The sequence below is a fragment of the Oncorhynchus nerka genome, linkage group LG12, assembly GCF_034236695.1.
Source record: "Oncorhynchus nerka isolate Pitt River linkage group LG12, Oner_Uvic_2.0, whole genome shotgun sequence".
NCBI classification, from domain to species: Eukaryota; Metazoa; Chordata; class Actinopteri; order Salmoniformes; family Salmonidae; genus Oncorhynchus; species Oncorhynchus nerka.
This window is the reverse complement of record NC_088407.1, coordinates 4,821,346-4,845,723: the sequence shown is the minus strand read 5'-3', so window position 1 is coordinate 4,845,723 and position 24,378 is coordinate 4,821,346. Positions and strand designations below refer to the sequence as shown.

Sequence of the window (24,378 nt, the reverse complement as noted above, 5' to 3'; positions counted from 1 at the left end):
AGGCTACCTGCTCTAACCACTAGGCTACCTGCTCTACCCACTAGGCTACCTGCTCTACCCACCTGTTCTACCCACTAGGCTACCTGCTCTACCCACTAGGCTACCTGCCTCTAACCACTAGGCTACCTGCTCTAACCACTAGGCTGCCTCTACCCACTAGGCTACCTGCTCTAACCACTAGGCTACCTGCTCTAACCACTAGGCTACCTGCTCTACCCACTAGGCTACCTACCTCTAACCACTAGGCTACCTGCCTCTAACCACTAGGCTACCTGCTCTACCCACTAGGCTACCTGCCTCTAACCACTAGGCTACCTGCCTCTAACCACTAGGCTACCTGCCTCTACCCACTAGGCTACCTGCTCTACCCACTAGGCTACCTGCCTCTAACCACTAGGCTACCTGCCTCTACCCACTAGGCTACCTGCTCTACCCACTAGGCTACCTGCCTCTAACCACTAGGCTACCTGCCTCTAACCACTAGGCTACCTGCTCTAACCACTAGGCAACCTGCCTCTAACCACTAGGCTCCAACCACTAGGCTCTAACCACTAGGCTACCTGCCTCTAAGCACTAGGCTCCAACCACTAGGCTCCAACCACTAGGCTACCTCCAACCACTAGGCTCCAAGGCTCCAACCACTAGGCTCTAACCACTAGGCTCCAACCACTAGGCTCCAACCACTAGGCTCTAACCACTAGGCTCCAACCACTAGGCTCTAACCACTAGGCTACCTGCTCTAACCACTAGGCTCTAACCACTAAGCTACCTGCTCTAACCACTAGGCTACCTGCTCTAACCACTAGGCTACCTGCTTCTAACCACTAGGCTCCAACCACTAGGCTCCAACCACTAGGCTCTAACCACTAGGCTCCAACCACTAGGCTACCTGCTCTAACCACTAGGCTCTATCCACTAGGCTACCTGCTCTAACCACTAGGCTTTAACCACTAGGCTCCAACCACTAGCCTCTACCCACTAGGCTCCAACCACTAGGCTCTAACCACTAGGCTACCTGCCTCTAACCACTAGGCTACCTGTCTCTAACCACTAGGCTACCTGCCTCTAACCACTAGGCTACCTGTCTCTAACCACTAGGCTACCTGCCTCTAACCACTAGGCTCCAACCACGAGGCTCTAACCACTAGGCTACCTGCCTCTAACCACTAGGCTCCAACCACTAGGCTCTCAACCACTAGGCTCTAACCACTAGGCTCTAACCACTAGGCTCTAACCACTAGGCTCTAACCACTAGGCTACCTGCTCTTACCACTAGGCTCTAACCACTAGGCTACCTGCTCTAACCACTAGGCTCTAACCACTAGGCTACCTGCCTCTAACCACTAGACTACCTGCTCTAACCACTAGGCTACCTGTCTCTAACCACTAGGCTACCTGCTCTAACCACTAGGCTACCTGCCTCTAACCACTAGGCTACCTGCTCTAACCACTAGGCTACCTGCTCTAACCACTAGGCTACCTGCTCTAACCACTAGGCTACCTGCTCTAACCACAAGGCTACCTGCTCTAACCACTAGGCTCTAACCACTAGGCTCTAACCACTAGGCTACCTGCTCCAACCACTAGGCTACCTGCTCTAACCACTAGGCTACCTGCTCTAACCACTAGGCTACCTGCTCTAACCACTAGGCTACCTGCTCTAACCACTAGGCTACCCTGCTACCTCTAACCACTAGGCTACCTGCTCTAACCACTAGGCTACCTGCCTCTAACCACTAGGCTACCTGCTCTAACCACTAGGCTACCTGCTCTAACACCTAGGCTACCTGCTCTAACCACTAGGCTACCTGCTCTAACCACTAGGCTACCTGCCTCTAACCACTAGGCTACCTGCTCTAACCACTAGGCTACCTGCCTCTAACCACTAGGCTCTAACCACTAGACTACCTGCTCTAACCACTAGGCTACCTGCCTCTAACCACTAGGCTACCTGCCTCTAACCACTAGGCTACCTGCTCTAACCACTAGGCAACCTGCCTCTAACCACTAGGCTACCTGCCTCTAACCACTAGGCTACCTGCTCTAACCACTAGGCTACCTGCTCTAACCACTAGGCTACCTGCTCTAACCACTAGGCTACCTGCCTCTAACCACTAGGCTACCTGCTCTAACCACTAGGCTACCTGCTCTAACCACTAGGCTACCTGCTCTAACCACTAGGCTACCTGCCTCTAACCACTAGGCTACCTGCTCTAACCAGTAGGCTACCTGCTCTAACCACTAGGCTACCTGCTCTAACCAGTAGGCTACCTGCTCTAACCACTAGGCTACCTGCTCTAACCACTAGGCTACCTGTCTCTAACCACTAGGCTACCTGCTCTAACCACTATGCTCTAACCACTAGACTACCTGCTCTAACCACTAGGCAACCTGCCTCTGACCACTAGGCTACCTGTCTCTAACCACTAGGCTACCTGCTCTAACCACTAGGCTACCTGCTCTAACCACTAGGCTACCTGCTCTAACCACTAGACTACCTGCTCTAACCACTAGGCAACCTGCCTCTAACCACTAGGCTCTAACCACTAGGCAACCTGCCTCTAACCACTAGGCTCTAACCACTAGGCTACCTGCTCTAACCACTAGGCTCTAACCACTAGGCTACCTGCTCTAACCACTAGGCTACCTGCTCTAACCACTAGGCTACCTGCCTCTAACCACTAGGCTCTAACCACTAGGCTCTAACCACTAGGCTCTAACCACTAGGCTACCTGCTGTGTCATTTCAGAAGATGTGTTTTTCACAAGGGTCTTTTCTAAGAATCTGGTTTTCAACAGAAACATTATATTGTTAAAATAATTATTAAAGGAGCCTTTTTGTATTATAGTTTGTCCATAGTTGTTTGTTACATTTTGTAAATAACATATACATTTTTAAACCGCTTTATTCCTCTCTCCAATACTGCTCTCCGTCTCTCACACAGTGACTTGTAAAAAACGCATGAATAGTTTTGAACATAATCGATATACTAGGTCATAATGGATTGAGTCTTGAGACCTGGAGAGAGTTTGATAATGAAATATTCTTCCAAATAAAGTTTTTCATGTCAATATAAGCTTGTCAGTGTACGTTTATTTTGTCAGATAACCATGACATCTGTCATATCAGATCCTACTGGATACGTTTAATATATTTGATTGAATTCTAATCATTTGCCCAAACTTCAGAGAAAATTTTCCACCGTGTGTCATAGCAAGGCGCCAGAGAGGGTGACCCCGACGTGACGTCATCACAGCACGCCAACCCGTTTGGGTTTCTCTTGCAGAAGAGAAAAGAGACTGAAAAGTGCCTCTTTCTCCGACCTATACGAGCGTTTTATGTTTCTCTGTGGACTCCATGCCCTTCGCCGTCTGATGAACGGATGTTAGCGTATTTTACGGGGGGGGGGAAAGAGGCTAAAATCAGATTTATTTCGAGTGCAAAGACTGGATAAAACGCCACTGTACTTGCAACAACGGCCATCTGTTTTCGGTGAAGGTGAGTTTACTTGTGTGGTTAGATGGAGAGCAACGAGTAAGCGAAGTGTCCACGAATTGCTTGTCGAGCTAAGTAGCTAGCTGTGTTAAAGATAAGCGGTAACTTAGCGATGACCGTCAACCGTGTGCATGCCCAGGTTAGCCTCAACTTCTAAGCTTAGACTTCAACTGGATGTTTGACTGTTTTATGCATTTTATAAAACACATCGCACGCTGAACCTCACACATTCTAACGCACGTTATTGGTTTGTTTCTCAACGCGTGGGAAACAACATGCAACCCCCCTCCCCCCCAACACACGTGCGCAGGTGCATTGCCCCAATATCTCGTGGTCAGGGGAACAACATGCAACCCCCCAACACACGTGCGCAGGTGCATTGCCCCAATATCTCGTGGTCAGGGGAACAACATGCAACCCCCCAACCACGTGCGCAGGTGCATTGCCCCTATCTCGTGGTCAGGGAACAACACAGGTGCACAGGTGGCTACCCCAATATCTCGTGGTCAGGGGAACAACATGCAACCCCCACCACACACGTGCACAGGTGCATTGCCCCAATATCTCGTGGTCAGGGGAACAAGGCATGCACCCCCCACCACAGGCAACACAGGTGCATTACCCCAATATCTCTGTGGTCAGGGGAACAACATAGGCTACCCCCAACACACGGGTCTTTTCTAAGAATCTGGTGCATTACCCCAATATCTTGTGGTCAGTTGGGAACATACATTTTTGCTCTCCCAATACTGCTCTCCGTCTCTCACACAGTGACTTGTAAAACGCAGGTGCATTATCGATATACTAGGTCATAATGGATTGGTCAGGGGAAGAGTTTGATAATGAAATATTCCCCGTTTATTTTGTCAGATAAATATGACATCTGTCTTCAGATCCTACTGGTCATTTGGAACATCGTGTGTTAGCAAGGAACAACATGACCCCCATCACAGCACACCCGTTTGGGTTTCTCTTGCAGAAGAGAAAAGACCCCCCAACACAGGATGTTTTTTCTCTGTGCATTTGCCCTTCCCCAATATCGGATGTTGGTCAGGGGAACATTTACATGCAAAGACTGGATAAAACGCCCTGTAACAACGGCCAGGTGAATTACCCCAATTGTGGTAGATGGAACAACGGTAAGCCCCCAACACGTGCACAGGTCTCATTACCCCAATAGCTCGTGGTCAGGGTAAACATGACCGTCAACCGTGTGCACCCCTCAACACACGTGCAACAGGTGCATTTTTACCCCTGAATCACACATTCTAACGCACGTTATTGGTCAGGGGAACAACATCCCCCAACACACGTGCACAGGTGCATTACCCCAATATCTCGTGGTCAGGGAACAACATGCACCCCCAACACACGTGCGCAGGTGCATTGCCCCAATATCTCGTGGTCAGGGGAACAACATGCAACCCCCAACACACGTGCACAGGTGCATTACCCCAATATCTCGTGGTCAGGGGAACAACATGCAACCCCCAACACACGTGCACAGGTGCATTACCCCAATATCTGGTGGTCAGGGGAACAACATGCACCCCCCCCAACACAGGTGCATTACATTACCCCAATATCTCGTGGTCAGGGGAACAACATGCACCCCCCCCCAACACAGGTGCATTACCCCAATATCTGGTGGTCAGGGGAACAACTTTCTGCCTCCTGAATAAAGTAATCCTCCGTTGGGTTTAAGGAGTACTTTTAAAATCTCTAACCCCCCCTCCCTCTCTCTCTCTTGTCCCAGTTTTATCGACCAGGATGCCCCAGCCCTCTTCTTCCATCTGAGGACAGTAGTCTGGAGATGAAGCAGGATCCATTGACCAAGGGTGGTAACACCGCCAAATCCTGTCCAGGAAGGATGGACACTATTGGGGTAATGATGCTAGCCAGCACCCCCTCCTCCACTTCCTCCCTCTCTTCCTCGATATCCTCCATCTCTTCTTCATCCTCCTTGCAGGGAGAAAAGAGAAAGGGAGATGAGGAGTTCATTTGTCGAGAGGAAGAAGGGGAGGTGGTCAGCGTTGCTATAGTGACCATAGCGGAGGAGTCCTGCCCTTCCGAACCGTTTGGAACTGTTGCCCACGGGGAGGTAGCAGCCAATGAGAGTGGGGTGAGGGATGGAGACTGCCAATCAAAAACTAACCAAAGTACCCAAACTGAAGAGGAGAAGCATGAGGAGGGGGAAGGAGGAGAGGAGGATGTAAAAGAGAAAGAGCAGGGAGAGGAGGAGGAGGAGGAGGAGGAGGAGGAAGAAGAAGAGATGGCTGAAGATGAGAGTGACCATTCTGCCCTGTTGGAGGAGGAGGATGATGAGGGAAGGAACCAGGTGTTTGTCTCGGATCACAACTTGGGGTTGTCGGACAGTCTGACCCCTGGAAAACCAACACTCTTCAACATCAAGGTAAGAAAATGCACCTCCCCTCTCGTCTAATTCAGAGTCCTGGAGAGCGATAACCTGGCGTACCGTTGTGACGTAGCTACGCGGCTCCGAGACCGCTGTTCACGAGGGATGCACGACCGCGCACCTCCCCGAAATGACCAACCAACGCTCATCTGGGGCGTCCTTTATTCGTAGTTATTTGTGTTGTGTGTAGACAGTTGGATACGTTTCTTGAGCTCCTCTGCGAATGAGAACAGAATGAAATCCAACGGTCCAGTATTCTAGAACACCGCTGTGCCTTCCCGGAACATGTTTTTAGATTCTGATGAGCACATCACACGGGTCCCGTTTCCAGCCGGACGACAGAGCAGATCTCACAGAGCTCAGAGAGCTTCAACCCATCACATTATAATAATGTATTACCATCTGATGGGCGACGGCTCAGTCGATGATGTGGCACGCACCCTTTGGTGGGCGCAACGCCTGCGCATCTCGTCGGGCAGGAAGTTGACCAATGGTGTGGGTTCTAAACAGGAACTGGTTCGTGACTGGGGGTTCTAGACGGGAACTGGTCTCGTGACTGGGGGTTCTAGACCGGGAACTGGTCTAGTGACTGGGGGTTCTAGACGGGAACTGGTCTAGTGACTGGGGGTTCTAGACGGGAACTGGTCTAGTGACTGGGGTTCTAGACCGGGCACTGGTCCGTGACTGGGGGTTCTAGACCGGGAACTGGTCTAGTGACTGGGGGTTCTAGATGGGAACTGGTCCGTTACTGTGGGTTTTAAACGGGAACTGGTTCGTGACTGGGGGTTCTAGACGGGAACTGGTCTTGACTGGGGGTTCTACGGGAACTGGTCTAGTGACTGGGGTTCAACTGGTCTAGTGACTGGTGGTTCTGGGGTTCTAGACCGGGAACTGGTCTAGTGACTGGGGGTTCTAGACTGATGGAACTGGTCTAGTGACTGGCAGGGTTCTACACCCAACCTGAACTGGTCTAGTGACTGGGGGTTCTAGACCGGGAACTGGTCTAGTGACTGGGGGTTCTAGACGGGAACTGGTCTAGTGACTGGGGTTTACACGGAACCTGCCCCTCTAGCTGAGCTGGTGGTTCTGCCCCTCTATTGGCCAGGGCACTGGTCCCTCTATTGACTGAAGGGTTCTAGACAGGGAACCCAACCCCTCTATTGGCTGAAGCAGGGTTCTACACCCAACCTGCCCCTCTATTGCTGAAGGGGTTCTACACCCAACCTGCCCCTCTATTGGCTGACAGGGTATTACTACAGGGTATTACACCCAACCTGCCCCTCTTTGGCTGAATGCATTACACCCAAAAGTACACCCAACCTGCTCTTCTGAAGATGGTATTACAGCAACCTGCCTCCCTATTGGCTGAAGCAGGGTATTACACCCAACCTGCCCCTCTATTGGCTGAAGCAGGGTATTACACCCAACCTGCCCCTCTATTGGCTGAAGCAGGGTATTACACCCAACCTGCCCCTCTATTGGCTGAAGCATGGTATTACAGCCAACCTGCCCCTCTATTGGCTGAAGCAGGGTATTACACCCAACCTGCCCCTCTATTGGCTGAAGCAGGGTATTACACCCAACCTGCCCCTCTATTGGCTGAAGCAGGGTATTACAGCCAACCTGCCCCTCTATTGGCTGAAGCAGGGTATTACACCCAACCTGCCCCTCTATTGGCTGAAGCATGGTATTACACCCAACCTGCCCCTCTATTTGGCTGAAGCAGCAGGGTATTACAGCCAACCTGCCCCTCTATTGGCTGAAGCATGGTATTACACCCAACCTACACCCAACCCCTCTATTGGCTGAAGCAGGGTATTACACCCAACCTGCCCCTCTATTGGCTGAAGCATGGTATTACACCCAACCTGCCCCTCTATTGGCTGAAGCAGGGTATTACTACAGCCCCCTCTATTGGCTGAAGCAGGGTATTACACCCAACCTGCCCCTCTATTGGCTGAAGCAGGGTATTACACCCAACCTGCCCCTCTATTGGCTGAAGCAGGGTATTACACCCAACCTGCCCCTCTATTGGCTGAAGCAGGGTATTACACCCAACCTGCCCCCTCCAACCTGCCCCTCTATTGGCTGAAGCAGGGTATTACACCCAACCTGCCCCTCTATTGGCTGAAGCAGGGTATTACAGCCAACCTGCCCAACCTGCCCCTATTGGCTGAAGCAGGGTATTACACCCAACCTGCCCCTCTATTGGCTGAAGCAGGGTATTACAGCCAACCTGCCCCTCTATTGGCTATTGGCTGAAGGAACCTGCCCCTCTATTGGCTGAAGCAGGGTATTACACCCAACCTGCCCCTCTATTGGCGGAAGCAGGGTATTACACCCAACCTGCCCCTCTATTGGCTGAAGCATGGTATTACACCCAACCTGTATTACACCCAACCTGCCCTCTATTGGCTGAAGCAGGGTATTACACCCAACCTGCCCCCCTATTGGCTGAAGCAGGGTATTACACCCAACCTGCCCCTCTATTGGCTGAAGCAGGGTATTACACCCAACCTGCCCCTCTATTGGCTGAAGCATGGTATTACACCCAACCTGCCCCTCTATTGGCTGAAGCATGGTATTACACCCAACCTGCCCCTCTATTGGCTGAAGCATGGTATTTTACTGGCAGGTCCAACGTGTTAATGATGTATAGTGCCTCCATGCATGGGGCTGTGCTTTTAAAGGGGCTGTCTTTATTTAAAAATATATATATATATGGAGGGAGCGAGAGACAGAGGAAGACGGAGAGAGAGACAGAGGAAGACAGAGAGAGAGACAGAGGAAGACGGAGAGAGAGACAGAGGAAGACGGAGAGAGAGACAGAGGAAGACGGAGAGAGAGACAGAGGAAGACGGAGAGAGAGACAGAGGAAGACGGAGAGAGAGACAGAGGAAGACGGAGAGAGAGACAGAGGAAGACGGAGAGAGAGACAGTGTATAGAACTCCAGGCAGTAAGAATTCCATCAAGTCATTCTGAGATTCTTACAGGCCCTGAGGATACAGAGAACGTTCCTACAATAACATTCTCATTCTGAGATTCTTACAGGCCCTGAGGATACAGAGAACGTTCCTACAATAACATTCTCATTCTGAGATTCTTACAGGCCCTGAGGATACAGAGAACGTTCCTACAATAACATTCTCATTCTGAGATTCTTACAGGCCCTGAGGATACAGAGAACGTTCCTACAATAACATTGCTAACTGCTGTTGTCACCTTCTGAGTGAGAAGAAGCACCACCACCAACTAGCGTAGCCATGTCAGCAAATGACTGCTGTTGTCACGAACAACCTCTGTTCATGATTCAACTGTTCAGAATCAGGAGAACAAAACGAACAACCTCTGTTCATGATTCAACTGGTTCAGAATCAGGAGAACAAAACGAACAACTGCTGTTCATGATTCAACTGGTTCAGAATCAGGAGAACAAAACGAACAACTGCTGTTCATGATTCAACTGGTTCAGAATCAGGAGAACAAAACGAACAACTGCTGTTCATGATTCAACTGGTTCACAAAGAGTCAGGTCTGATTTAGAACTGAGTCAGATGAAGAATATAAGCGTTCTGAGCTTTTGATCAACGCTGGGTCAATATTTACATGCTTGCATGTTGACCTGTCATTTGTTTGTGTTCAGTTCCGGACCTCTGTGTCGTCGTATGTAGAAACGGACATGAATAAAACTGAACGGTTATCAACTAGGGCACCCAACTACGGGGAATACGTTTCACACTGGGATGGGGAAATACGTTTCAGACTGGGATGGGGAATACGTTTCAGATGGGGATGGGGAATACGTTTCACACTGGGATGGGGAATACGTTTCACACTGGGATGGGGAATACGTTTCACACTGGGATGGGGAATACGTTTCAGATGGGGATGGGGAATACGTTTCAGACTGGGATGGGGAATACGTTTCAGACTGGGATGGGGAATATGTTTCAGATGGGGAATACGTTTCACACTGGGATGGGGAATACGTTTCAGATTGGATGGGGAATACGTTTCAGATGGGATGGATGGGGAATACGTTTCAGATGGGATGGATGGGGAATACGTTTCACACTGGGATGGGGAATACGTTTCACACTGGGATGGGGAATACGTTTCACACTGGGATGGGGAATACGTTTCAGATGGGGATGGGGAATACGTTTCAGACTGGGATGGGGAATACGTTTCAGACTGGGATGGGGAATATGTTTCACACTGGGATGGGGAATACGTTTCACACTGGGATGTGGGAATACGTTTCAGATGGGGAATACGTTTCACACTGGGATGTGGGAATACGTTTCACACTGGGATGTGGGAATACGTTTCAGATGGGGAATACGTTTCACACTGGGATGTGGGAATACGTTTCAGATGGGGAATACGTTTCACACTGGGATAGGGAATACGTTTCAGATGGGGAATACGTTTCACACTGGGATGGGGAATACGTTTCAGATGGGGAATACGTTTCAGATGGGGATGGGGAATACGTTTCAGATGGGGATGGGGAATACGTTTCAGATGGGGATGGGGAATACGTTTCAGATGGGGATGGGGAATACGTTTCAGATGGGGAATACGTTTCAGATGGGGAATACGTTTCACACTGGGATGGGGAATACGTTTCAGATGGGGAAAATGTTTCACACGGGGATGGGGAATACGTTTCAGATGGGGAATACGTTTCAGATGGGGAATACGTTTCAGATGGGGAATACGTTTCACACTGGGATGGGGAATACGTTTCACACTGGGATGGGGAATACGTTTCAGATGGGGAATACGTTTCAGATGGGGAATACGTTTCAGATGGGGAATACGTTTCAGATGGGGAATACGTTTCACACTGGGATGGGGAATACGTTTCACACTGGGATGGGGAATACGTTTCAGATGGGGAATACGTTTCAGAAGGGGAATACGTTTCACACGGGGATGGGGAATACGTTTCACATGGGGATGGGAAATACGTTTCACATGGAGATGGGGAATACGTTTCACACTGGGATGGGGAATACGTTTCAGATGGGGATGGGGAATACGTTTCAGATGGGGATGGGGAATACGTTTCACACTGGGATGGGGAATACGTTTCAGATGGGGAATATGTTTCACATGGGGATGGGGAATACGTTTCAGATGGGGATGGGGAATACGTTTCACACGGGGATGGAGAATACGTTTCAGATGGGGAATACGTTTCACACTGGGATGGGGAATACGTTTCAGATGGGGATGGGGAATACGTTTCACACTGGGATGGGGAATACGTTTCACACTGGGATGTGGGAATACGTTTCAGATGGGGAATACGTTTCACACTGGGATGGGGAATACGTTTCACACTGGGATGGGGAATACGTTTCAGATGGGGATGGGGAATACGTTTCAGATGGGGAATACGTTTCAGATGGGGATGGGGAATACGTTTCAGACGGGGATGGGGGAATACGTTTCACACTGGGATGGGGAATACGTTTCACACTGGGATGTGGGAATACGTTTCAGATGGGGAATACGTTTCACACTGGGATGTGGGAATACGTTTCACACTGGGATGTGGGAATACGTTTCAGATGGGGAATACGTTTCACACTGGGATGTGGGAATACGTTTCAGATGGGGAATACGTTTCACACTGGGATAGGGGATCAGATGGGGAATACGTTTCACACTGGGGGGAATACGTTTCAGATGGGATGGGGAATACGTTTCAGATGGGGATGGGAATACGTTTCAGATGGGGATGGGGAATACGTTTCAGATGGGGATGGGGAATACGTTTCAGATGGGGATGGGGAATACGTTTCAGATGGGGAATACGTTTCAGATGGGGAATACGTTTCACACTGGGATGGGGAATACGTTTCAGATGGGGAAAATGTTTCACACGGGGATGGGGAATACGTTTCAGATGGGGAATACGTTTCAGATGGGGAATACGTTTCACACTGGGATGGGGAATACGTTTCACACTGGGATGGGGAATACGTTTCACACTGGGATGGGGAATACGTTTCAGATGGGGAATACGTTTCAGATGGGGAATACGTTTCAGATGGGGGATACGTTTCACACTGGGATGGGGAATACGTTTCACACTGGGATGGGGAATACGTTTCAGATGGGACGTTTCAGATGGGGAATACGTTTCACACGGGGATGGGGAATACGTTTCACATGGGGATGGGGAATACGTTTCAGATGGGGAATACGTTTCACACTGGGATGGGGAATACGTTTCAGATGGGGATGGGGAATACGTTTCAGATGGGGATGGGGAATACGTTTCACACTGGGATGGGGAATACGTTTCAGATGGGGAATATGTTTCACATGGGGATGGGGAATACGTTTCAGATGGGGATGGGGAATACGTTTCACACGGGGATGGAGAATACGTTTCAGATGGGGAATACGTTTCACACTGGGATGGGGAATACGTTTCAGATGGGGATGGGGAATACGTTTCACACTGGGATGGGGAATACGTTTCACACTGGGATGGGGAATACGTTTCAGATGGGGACACGTTTCAGATGGGGAATACGTTTCAGATGGGATGGGGAATACGTTTCAGACTGGGATGGGGAATACGTTTCACACTGGGATGGGGAATACGTTTCAGATGGGGATGGGGAATACGTTTCAGATGGGGAATATGTTTCAGATGGGGGATGGGGGGAATACGTTTCAGACGGGAATACGGGGACGTTTCAGGGGAATACGTTTCACACTGGGATGGGAATACGTTTCAGATGGGGATGGGAATATGTTTCAGATGGGAATACGTTTATGTTTCAGACGGGGAATACGTTTCAGATGGGGAATACGTTTCAGACGGGGAATACGTTTCAGACGGGGAATACGTTTCAGATGGGGATGGGGAATACGTTTCAGATGGGGATGGGGAATACGTTTCAGATGGGGAATACGTTTCAGACTGGGAATACGTTTCAGATGGGGAATACGTTTCAGATGGGGAATACGTTTCACACGGGGATGGGGAATACGTTTCAGATGGGGAATACGTTTCACACTGGGATGGGGAATACGTTTCACACGGGGATGGGGAATACGTTTCACACTGGGATGGGGAATACGTTTCACACTGGGATGGGGAATACGTTTCACACGGGGATGGGGAATACGTTTCAGATGGGGATGGGGAATACGTTTCAGATGGGGAATGGGGAATACATTTCAGATGGGGAATACGTTTCAGATGGGGATGGGGAATACGTTTCAGATGGGGAATATGTTTCAGACGGGGAATACGTTTCACACTGGGATGGGGAATACGTTTCAGATAGGGAATACGTTTCAGATGGGGAATACGTTTCAGACGGGGAATACGTTTCGTATGGGGAATACGTTTCACATGGGGAATACGTTTCAGATGGGGAATACGTTTCACATGGGGATGGGGAATACGTTTCAGATGGGGAATACGTTTCATGGGGATGGGGGTTTCAGATGGGGGGAATACGTTTCAGATGGGGATGGGGAATACGTTTCAGATGGGAATACGTTTCACATGGGGAATACATTTCAGACGGGAATACGTTTCAGACGGGAATACGTTTCAGACGGGAATACGTTTCAGTCACGTTTCAGACGGGAATACGTTTCAGATGGGAATACGTTTCAGACGGGGAATACGTTTCAGATGGGGAATACGTTTCAGATGGGGGGAATACGTTTCAGATGGGGAATACGTTTCAGACGGGGAATACGTTTCAGATGGGGATGGGGAATATCAGATGGGGAATACGTTTCAGATGGGGATGGGGACGTCTTACACTCAGATGGGGAATACGTTTCAGATGGGGATGGGGAATACGTCTCACACTGGGATGGGGCATAAGTCTCACTGGGATGGGGAATACGTTTCACACGGGGATGGGGAATAGATGGGGTTTCACACTGGGATGGGGAATACGTTTCACACTGGGATGGGGAATACGTTTCACACGGGGATGGGGAATACGTTTCAGATGGGGATGGGGAATACGTTTCACACTGGGATGGGGAATACGTTTCAGATGGGGATGGGGAATACGTTTCACACTGGGATGGGATGGGGATGGGAACGTTTCACACTGGGATGGGGAATACGTTTCAGATGGGGATGGGGAATACGTTTCAGATGGGGATGGGGAATACGTTTCACACTGGGATGGGAATACGTTTCAGGGGAATACGTTTCAGATGGGGATGGGGAATACGTTTCAGATGGGGGGGTTTCACACGGGGATGGGGAAATACGTTTCAGATGGGGAATACGTTTCACACTGGGATGGGGAATACGTTTCAGATGGGGATACGTTTCAGATGGGGGTTTCATGGGGATGGGGAACGTTTCACTGGGACGGGGATACGTTTCACACTGGGATGAATACGTTTCAGATGGGGAATACGTTTCACACTGGGGGAATACGTTTCACACTGGGGGGGAATACGTTTCAGATGGGGATGGGGAATCACACGTTTCAGATGGGGAATACGTTTCAGATGGGGGGATGGGGAATACGTTTCACTGGGATGGGGAATACGTTTCACACTGGGATGGGGAATACGTTTCACACTGGGATGGGGAATACGTTTCACTGGGATGGGGAATACGTTTCACACTGGGATGGGGAATACGTTTCACATACGTTTCACACTGGGGAATACGTTTCAGATGGGGATGGGGAATACGTTTCAGATGGGGATGGGGAATACGTTTCATGGGGATGGGGAATACGTTTCAGATGGGGATGGGGAATACGTTTCAGATGGGGATGGGAATACGTTTCAGATGGGGACGTTTTGGGGAATACGTTTCACACTGGGATGGGGAACACGTTTCAGATGGGGAATACGTTTCAGATGGGGAATACGTTTCAGATGGGGAATACGTTTCACACTGGGATGGGGAATACGTTTCACACTGGGATGGGGTTTCAGATGGGGAATACGTTTCACATGGGAATACGTTTCAGATGGGGGAATACGTTTCAGATGGGGAATACGTTTCACACTGGGATGGGGAATACGTTTCAGATGGGGATGGGGAATACGTTTCAGATGGGGATGGGGAATACGTTTCAGATGGGGATGGGGAATACGTTTCAGATGGGGAATACGTTTCCAGATGGGGAATACGTTTCACACTGGGATGGGGAATACGTTTCAGATGGGGAAAACGTTTCACACTGGGATGGGGAATACGTTTCAGATGGGGAATACGTTTCAGATGGGGAATACGTTTCACACTGGGATGGGGAATACGTTTCACACTGGGATGGGGAATACGTTTCAGATGGGGAATACGTTTCAGATGGGGAATACGTTTCACACTGGGATGGGGAATACGTTTCACACTGGGATGGGGAATACGTTTCAGATGGGGGGGAATACGTTTCAGATGGGGGATGGGGAATACGTTTCAGATGGGGAATACGTTTCAGATGGGGATGGGGAATACGTTTCAGATGGGGATGGGGAATACGTTTCAGATGGGGATGGGGAATACGTTTCAGATGGGGATGGGGAATACGTTTCACACTGGGATGGGGAATACGTTTCAGATGGGGAATATGTTTCACATGGGGATGGGGAATACGTTTCACACGGGGATGGAGAATACGTTTCAGATGGGGAATACGTTTCACACTGGGATGGGGAATACGTTTCAGATGGGGATGGGGAATACGTTTCACACTGGGATGGGGAATACGTTTCACACTGGGATGTGGGAATACGTTTCAGATGGGGAATACGTTTCACACTGGGATGGGGAATACGTTTCAGATGGGGATGGGGAATACGTTTCACAGATGGGGAATACGTTTCAGATGGGGATGGGGAATACGTTTCACTGGGATGGGGGACTGGGGGGGAATACGTTTCACACTGGGATGTGGGAATACGTTTCAGATGGGGAATACGTTTCACACTGGGATGGGGAATACGTTTCAGATGGGGAATACGTTTCACACTGGGATGGGGAATACGTTTCACACTGGGATGTGGGAATACGTTTCAGATGGGGAATACGTTTCACACTGGGATGTGGGAATACGTTTCAGATGGGGAATACGTTTCACACTGCGATGGGGAATACGTTTCAGATGGGGAATACGTTTCACACTGGGATGGGGAATACGTTTCAGATGGGGATGGGGACGTTTCAGATGGGGATGGGGAATACGTTTCAGATGGGGAATACGTTTCAGATGGGGATGGGGAATACGTTTCAGACGGGGATGGGGGAATACGTTTCACACTGGGATGGGGAATACGTTTCAGATGGGATGGGGAATATGTTTCAGATGGGGAATATGTTTCAGATGGGGAATACGTTTCAGACGGGGAATACGTTTCAGACGGGGAATACGTTTCAGACGGGGAATACGTTTCACACTGGGATGAGGAATACGTTTCAGATGGGGATGGGGATTACGTTTCAGACGGGGAATACGTTTCACATGGGGAATACGTTTCAGACGGGGAATACGTTTCAGATGGGGAATACGTTTCAGACGGGGAATACGTTTCACACGGGGAATACGTTTCACACTGGGATGGGGAATACGTTTCAGATGGGGATGGGGAATACGTTTCAGACGGGGAATACGTTTCAGACTGGGAATACGTTTCACACGTTTCAGATGGGGAATACGTTTCAGATGGGGAATACGTTTCACACTGGGATGGGGAATACGTTTCACACGGGGATGGGGAATACGTTTCACACTGGGATGGGGAATACGTTTCACACTGGGATGGGGAATACGTTTCACACGGGGATGGGGAATACGTTTCAGATGGGGATGGGGAATACGTTTCAGATGGGGAATGGGGAATACATTTCAGATGGGGAATACGTTTCAGATGGGGATGGGGAATACGTTTCAGATGGGGAATATGTTTCAGACGGGGAATACGTTTCACACTGGGATGGGGAATACGTTTCAGATAGGGAATACGTTTCAGATGGGGAATACGTTTCAGACGGGGAATACGTTTCGTATGGGGAATACGTTTCACATGGGGAATACGTTTCAGATGGGGAATACGTTTCACATGGGGAATACGTTTCACATGGGGAATACGTTTCACATGGGGATGGGGAATACGTTTCAGATGGGGAATACGTTTCACATGGGGATGGGGAATACGTTTCAGATGGGGATGGGGAATACGTTTCAGATGGGGAATACGTTTCACATGGGGAATACATTTCAGACGGGGAATACGTTTCAGACGGGGAATACGTTTCAGACGGGGAATACGTTTCAGACGGGGAATACGTTTCAGTCGGGGAATACGTTTCAGACGGGGAATACGTTTCAGACGGGGAATACGTTTCAGATGAGGAATACGTTTCAGACGGGGAATACGTTTCAGATGGGGAATACGTTTCAGACGGGGAATACGTTTCAGACGGGGATGGGGAATACGTTTCAGATGGGGAATACGTTTCAGATGGGGATGGGGAATACGTTTCAGATGGGGAATACGTTTCAGATGGGGATGGGGAATACGTCTCACACTGGGATGGGGCATAAGTCTCACTGGGATGGGGAATACGTTTCACACGGGGATGGGGAATACGTTTCACACTGGGATGGGGAATACGTTTCACACGGGGATGGGGAATACGTTTCACACGGGGATGGGGAATACGTTTCAGATGGGGATGGGGAATACGTTTCACACTGGGATGGGGAATACGTCTCAGATGGGGATGGGGAATACGTTTCACACTGGGATGGGGAATACGTTTCACACTGGGATGGGGAATACGTTTCACACTGGGATGGGGAATACGTTTCACACGGGGATGGGGAATACGTTTCACACTGGGATGGGGAATACGTTTCAGATGGGGATGGGGAATACGTTTCACACTGGGATGGGGAATACGTTTCAGATGGGGATGGGGAATACGTTTCACACTGGGATGGGGAATACGTTTCACACTGGGATGGGGAATACGTTTCAGATGGGGAATACGTTTCACACTGGGATGGGGAATACGTTTCACACTGGGATGGGGAATACGTTTCACACGGGGATGGGGAATACGTTTCAGATGGGGATGGGGAATACGTTTCACACTGGGATGGGGAATACGTTTCAGATGGGGATGGGGAATACATTTCAGACTGGGATGGGGAATACGTTTCAGACAGGGAATACGTTTCAGACTGGGATGGGGAATACGTTTCAGATGGGGAATACGTTTCACACTGGGATGGGGAATACGTTTCACACTGGGATGGGGAATACGTCTCGGATGGGGAATACGTTTCAGACGGGGAATACGTTTCAGATGGGGAATACGTTTCAGACGGGGATGGGGAATATGTTTCAGATGGGGATGGGGATGTGCATCAAGCAAGTAAAAGAGGGCGTTGGTTCAGTCAAGGTCCAATCGGTATTGTTTCAGTAGTATAGGGTCTCTCTCCCTCTCATGTCTCATCTTCCTCGGTAGATGCTCCTCTAGACTGCTGCAGCAGGGCCTGCTGGGAGAGGACGAGCAAGGGTCTGGTTATCTAACTGGACCCCAGATACCTGGCTAGTCCCCAACACTGACCACACACTACACAGAGGACAAACAAGGGTCTGGTTATCTAACTTGCTCGCTCTCGCCTGGAAAACATTGTGACTGAGTGTACAAAACATTAAGAACACCTGCTCTTTCCATGACATAGACTGACCAGGTGAATCCAGGTGAAAGCTATGATCCCTTATTGATGTCACTTGTTAAATCCACTTCAATCAGTGTAGATGAAGTGGGAGGAGACATGTAGATGAGGTGGGAGGAGACATGTAGATGAGGTGGGAGGAGACATGTAGATGAGGTGGGAGGTGACATGTAGATGAGGTGGGAGGAGACATGTAGATGAGGTGGGAGGAGACATGTAGATGAAGTGGGAGGAGACATGTAGATGAAGTGGGAGGAGACGGGTTAAAGAAGGATTTATAAGCCTTGAGACAATGGAGACATGGATTGTGTGTGTGTGTCATTCAGAGGGTGAACGGGGCAAGACAACATATTGAAGTGTCGTTGAAGGAGGTATGGTAGTAGGTGCCAGGCACACCTGTTTGTGTCAAGAACTGCAACGCTGCTGGGATTTTCACACCCCAACAGTTTCCCGTGTGCATCAAGAATGGTCCACCACCCCAAAGGACATCCAGCCAACTTAGGAGTCAACATGGGCCGGCATCCCTGTGTAATGCTTTCGACACCTTGTAGAGTCCATGCACTGACAATGTTTTGGCTGTTCTGGGGGCGGGTGGGGTGGGGGCTGTAAAAACAATATTTGGAAAGTGTTCTTAATGTTTTGGACACTCTGTATGTTTACATTGCTAAAGCAAGTGAAATAATTTCACTTTAAAAAATTTTTTTTAAAATAAATCTATCATAAATGAACTGTAGATATTACACTCACTAAAGTATCAAAAGAATAGAGACATTTTTAAGATGTTATATTATGGCTATGCACAGTGTTGTAAATCTGTGTATTGTTGAAGTACATAAGGCCGTGTAGTAAATCAACAGATTAATATGGGTTAGATTATGGCTACAATGGTGTTTTTTGTACTTGGTTGTCCACGTTGTGGTAATAGATTAATAGGAGTTTATCAAAATTGGTTTTGTTTTTCTTCGTGTTTGTGGGTCTGTGTTATCCGAATAAAATAACGTGTCTAATATGGTCATGCGGTGTCTCTCCGCTGCGTCACTCCGCCGTTCTCTCGGCAATTCCTCTCGAGCAGCCTGACTTCTGTCAACCCCGGTAGGTTTGGCACTCCGTATTTGAGCTGCCTCGCCTCTCTCTCTCCTCTCTCTCTCTGCACTTTCTCTCTCTGCTTATATGGCTAACTAGCTTGGGACAATGCAGTGAAATCTAACTCTGCTTCTAGTTGTATTAGTCGTAATGTACGGGGGTACGCAATCGTACAACACCGTCCAATGGAAGTGGTTACTCGCAGTTGTCCTTCTCCACAATGAAACGACATTAAGAAATAGTTGCCTTTTATACGCGTTGCATTTGGGGGAGAGAAAATAGGCCTGTCGGAGCATGTCCGTAGCGACAGGAAACGTTAAGGTTGTATCTAACTGAGGGAGAAGAGGAAGGATCGGACCAGAGGAGTTACCATCTATCTAAATTGCGCTGTGGACTTGTGCTACCTTGAAGTAGATCAGAGGGCGTCCTAACGCAGGAATACCATCATCATGGGTTTCTACGGCACGTTGAAGCTCATATTCTATAAAGTAAGTGACTGGGGGGGGCATTTAAAACAATTAATTTTCTCCTTTTTTTATACGTTGCCTTTTTACGTATGATTTACACTCTGGGCGAAAGCCTCTATATGATCATACTGTATAATTGCGTTATATAGCTGGGTGGTGGTCTAGTTGTGTAGCTACACTCGAGCAGCTCTCTAGTGGAGAGAGGTGGACCACTGCGGAATAGAGATGGAGTGACGGTACGTGACGCGCCGGTTCTTTCTCGCTCCCTCAAAGTAGCGTGGATAATAAACACTCTGAAAATGAAACGAATATCGGCCGAACGGAAGTTAAATGTATATCATTGCTTGGCCATATTCAGACGTATATATTCGTATGTTGTGCCCTGGGCTGCGGTGTGTGTGTGTGTAGTCTGCTGCGGTAGGAGGAAGGTGTCGGCGAGTCGATGAATGAACGTGAAACTGATAAGGAACAGACAGCTAATGTGTCTGTGTGTCTGACCTGGCAGGGAATTTTTGTTCTCGGTTGATTAAATCAATTTGAAAGTGGTATTACGCACAAACATACACACCTCTGTGTGTGTGTGTGTGTGTAGCAGGAACGGGAGTTCCCTTTCGGCTTTCTGTGTGTGTGTGTGTGTCGCAGGAATGGGAGTTCCCTTTCGGCTTTCTGCGTGTGTGTGTGTGGTGTGCTGCTGTGACTTGATGCGCATCCTGCCCCCGGGGCAGCAGTGGTATGGTTTCACTTGGTTTAGGGGTTATTGTGTATTCCCTTTATATATCTGTGTTCTGTCCACCGCCCCAAACGTATCAGATGTGTGTATTTAATGGAGTATTTAATCCGGAAACGTGTGTGAGCGACGGCAGATATCTATTGGTTATTACCAACCCGTTCGCTCCGCACCCGGAACAGCCAGTAGAGTTGTCTGTTTGGTTATTACGGTCGGTGCTCGCGACACATTCCTGTCATTTTCGGCGTGCTTGTCATTCAGGGCGGTTAAGGTGCGGTTGGTTGGAAACGGTATGGAGGAAAGGGAGTGGAATTATTATTATTTAAAAAAAATTCAAATCACCTTTTTATTTTTTAAACGCAATAAATACTCCAGTTTTGTCATTCACTAATCTATAAATGTTTTATTTCGACTGAGGTGATAAAAATTCGTTGTCATGACGTTTCCTTTTGAAATCCATTCATAACGAACTCTTGATCAACGGCAATTGTTTTGGATATTTAAACCGTGTAAACTCCCTCCCTATAAGGGGTATCGGTAGCTGGTGTCAGTAAACAGTTGATCAGACAACAGCTGTGTGTTATATTTTCCAGTCTTCAGTCACCCTCTACCCGGTCACAGAGACAGGGAGCAGCCCAACCTTATACACTGTAAATACAACGTCAGAGCCCGGTAGTTTCTACTGGAAACGTACACAACTCTACTGGGTTGGATTGTGGTTGGTTAGGGTGTGGAGCTTTATGATAGAAGGGATGGGTATGCTAGGTTGTGACTTTCTGTTTTGTACTGTGGCTTAACTTTTCTGCCTCTCTTCACTCTTGTCTCCATTCGTCCATCTCCACCCCCCCGCCTCTCTCTCTCTCAGATGAAGAGGAAGTTGGACCATGGACCAGACGTCAGGCCGTTCTCTTCAGGCAAGAAACACTGCAAAGGTTCCAGCTACCTCAGGTAACACTCTCCCTGGTAACACTCTCCCTGGTAACACTCTCCCTGGTAACACTCTCCCTGGTAACACTCTCCCTGGTAACACTCTCCCTGGTAACACTCTCCCTGGTAACACTCTCCCTGGTAACACTCTCCCTGGTAACACTCTCCCTGGTAACACTCTCCCTGGTAACACTCTCCCTGGTAACACTCTCTCTGGTAACACTCTCCCTGGTAACACTCTCCCTGGTAACACTCTCCCTGGTAACACTCTCCCTGGTAACACTCTCCCTGGTAACACTCTCCCTGGTAACACTCTCCCTGGTAACACTCTCCCTGGTAACACTCTCTCTGGTAACACTCTCCCTGGTAACACTCTCCCTGGTAACACTCTCCCTGGAGGGGGTCTTGACTGTCTTGATGTGTTTGGACCATGATAGTTTGTTGGTGATGTGGACACATAAGAACTTAAACTCTGGACACGCTCCACGCCAGCCCTGTCGATGTTAATGGGGGCCTGTTCGGCCCACCTTTTCCTGTAGTCCACGCCAGCCCTGTCGATGTTAATGGGGGCCTGTTCGGCCCACCTTTTCCTGTAGTCCACGCCAGCCCTGTCGTTGTTAATGGGGGCCTGTTCGGCCCACCTTTTCCTGTAGTCCACGCCAGCCCTGTCGATGTTAATGGGGGCCTGTTCGGCCCACCTTTTCCTGTAGTCCACGCCAGCCCTGTCGATGTTAATGGGGGCCTGTTCGGCCCACCTTTTCCTGTAGTCCACGCCAGCCCTGTCGATGTTAATGGGGGCCTGTTCGGCCCACCTTTTCCTGTAGTCCACGCCAACCCTGTCGATGTTAATGGGGGCCTGTTCGGCCCACCTTTTCCTGTAGTCCACGCCAGCCCTGTCGATATTAATGGGGGCCTGTTCGGCCCACCTTTTCCTGTAGTCCACTACAGCCCTGTCGATATTAATGGGGGCCTGTTCGGCCCACCTTTTCCTGTAGTCCACTACAGCCCTGTCGATATTAATGGGGGCCTGTTCGGCCCACCTTTTCCTGTAGTCCACGGTCAGCTCCTTTGTCTTGCTCACATTGAGGTTGTTGTTGTTGTTGTCCTGGAACCACATAGCCTATAGGGAGGAAGTCAGAGAACTGGCAGTCTCATTGTTGTCGGTGTTCAGGCCTACCACTGTTGTGTCGTCAGCAAACTTAATGATGGTATTGGAGTGGGTGAACAGAGAGTACAGGAGGGGACTAAGCACACACCCCTGAGGGGCCCCAGTGTTGTGGATCAGCGTGGCAGACGTGTTGTTGCCTACCCTTACCACCTGGGGGCGGCCTGTCAGGAAGTCCAGCATCCAGTTGCAGAGTGAGGTGTTTAGTCCCAGGGTCCTTAGCTTAGTGGTGAGCTTTGTCGGCACTATGATGTTGAATGCTGAGCTGTAGTCAATGAACAGCATTCTCACATAGGTGTTCCTTTTGTCCAGGTGGGAAAGGGCAGTATGGAGTGTGATTTGAGATTGCGTCATCTGTGGATCTGTTAGGGCGGTATGCAAATTGGAGTGGGTCTAGGTTTCTGTGATGAAGGTGTTGATGTGAGCCATGACCAGCCTTATGTGCTGGGGAACCGTTTCGGGATTTAAGTATAGTTTTTGTGTGACTCAAGCCTTTAGTGAGAGGTCCAATGCTTTAATATTTAATAACTTCTCACCTCTGAATGCATGTTCATTATATAAATAGGCCCATTTTTAAATGTGTCTAGCTTGCCATTCCTGGTGAAATTGAATTATTATTTTTTTGCTCATATAGTTTACCATTTTATTGGTCAACTACACAGTAATGTAAAATGTGTATATTTTTTTGTGATCAATACATAATATATAACTCTGATCGTATTTGGTTTTAATCCAGAGGTTAAAAATAGTGTCTAGATCCTCTATGAGGTCATGGAGGGATTCTAATTCTAACAGTATCTAGATCCTCTGAGGCTGTGGAGGGATTCTAATTCTAACAGTATCTAGATCCTCTATGAGGTCATGGAAGGATTCTAATTCTAAAAGTATCTAGATCCTCTATGAGGTCATGGAGGGATTCTAATTCTAACAGTATCTAGATCCTCTGAGGCTGTGGAAGGATTCTAATTCTAAAAGTATCTAGATCCTCTGAGGTCATGGAGGGATTCTACATTTACATTTAAGTCATTTAGCAGACGCTCTTATCCAGAGCGACTTACTAATTCTAAAAGTATCTAGATCCTCTGAGGTTGTGGAGGGATTTAGATTGTGGTTTGAAAAAAATGGTGTGAGGTAGCCTAGTGGTTAGAGGCAGCTAGCCTAGTGTTTAGAGCAGGTGTAACAGTATAACTTTAGACCGTCCCCTCGCCCATACCCGGGCGCGAACCAGGGACCCTCTGCACACATCAACAGTCACCCACGAAGCATCGTTACCCATCACCCAGGGGCGCAGTAGGGATGACCAGGGATGTTCTCTGTTTAGTGAGTCCTCCAGATCAGAGACAGTAGGGATGACCAGGGATGTTCTCTGTTTAGTGAGTCCTCCATATCA

At 48.9% G+C, this 24,378-nt stretch overlaps 1 pseudogene; it reads left to right on the top strand.

Annotated features, from left to right (window-relative positions):
* The first annotated feature begins 3,259 nt into the window (after positions 1-3,259).
* The window catches only part of LOC115128040 (F-box/WD repeat-containing protein 7-like), a 61,534-nt pseudogene continuing 40,415 nt past the window's right edge, over positions 3,260-24,378 (top strand).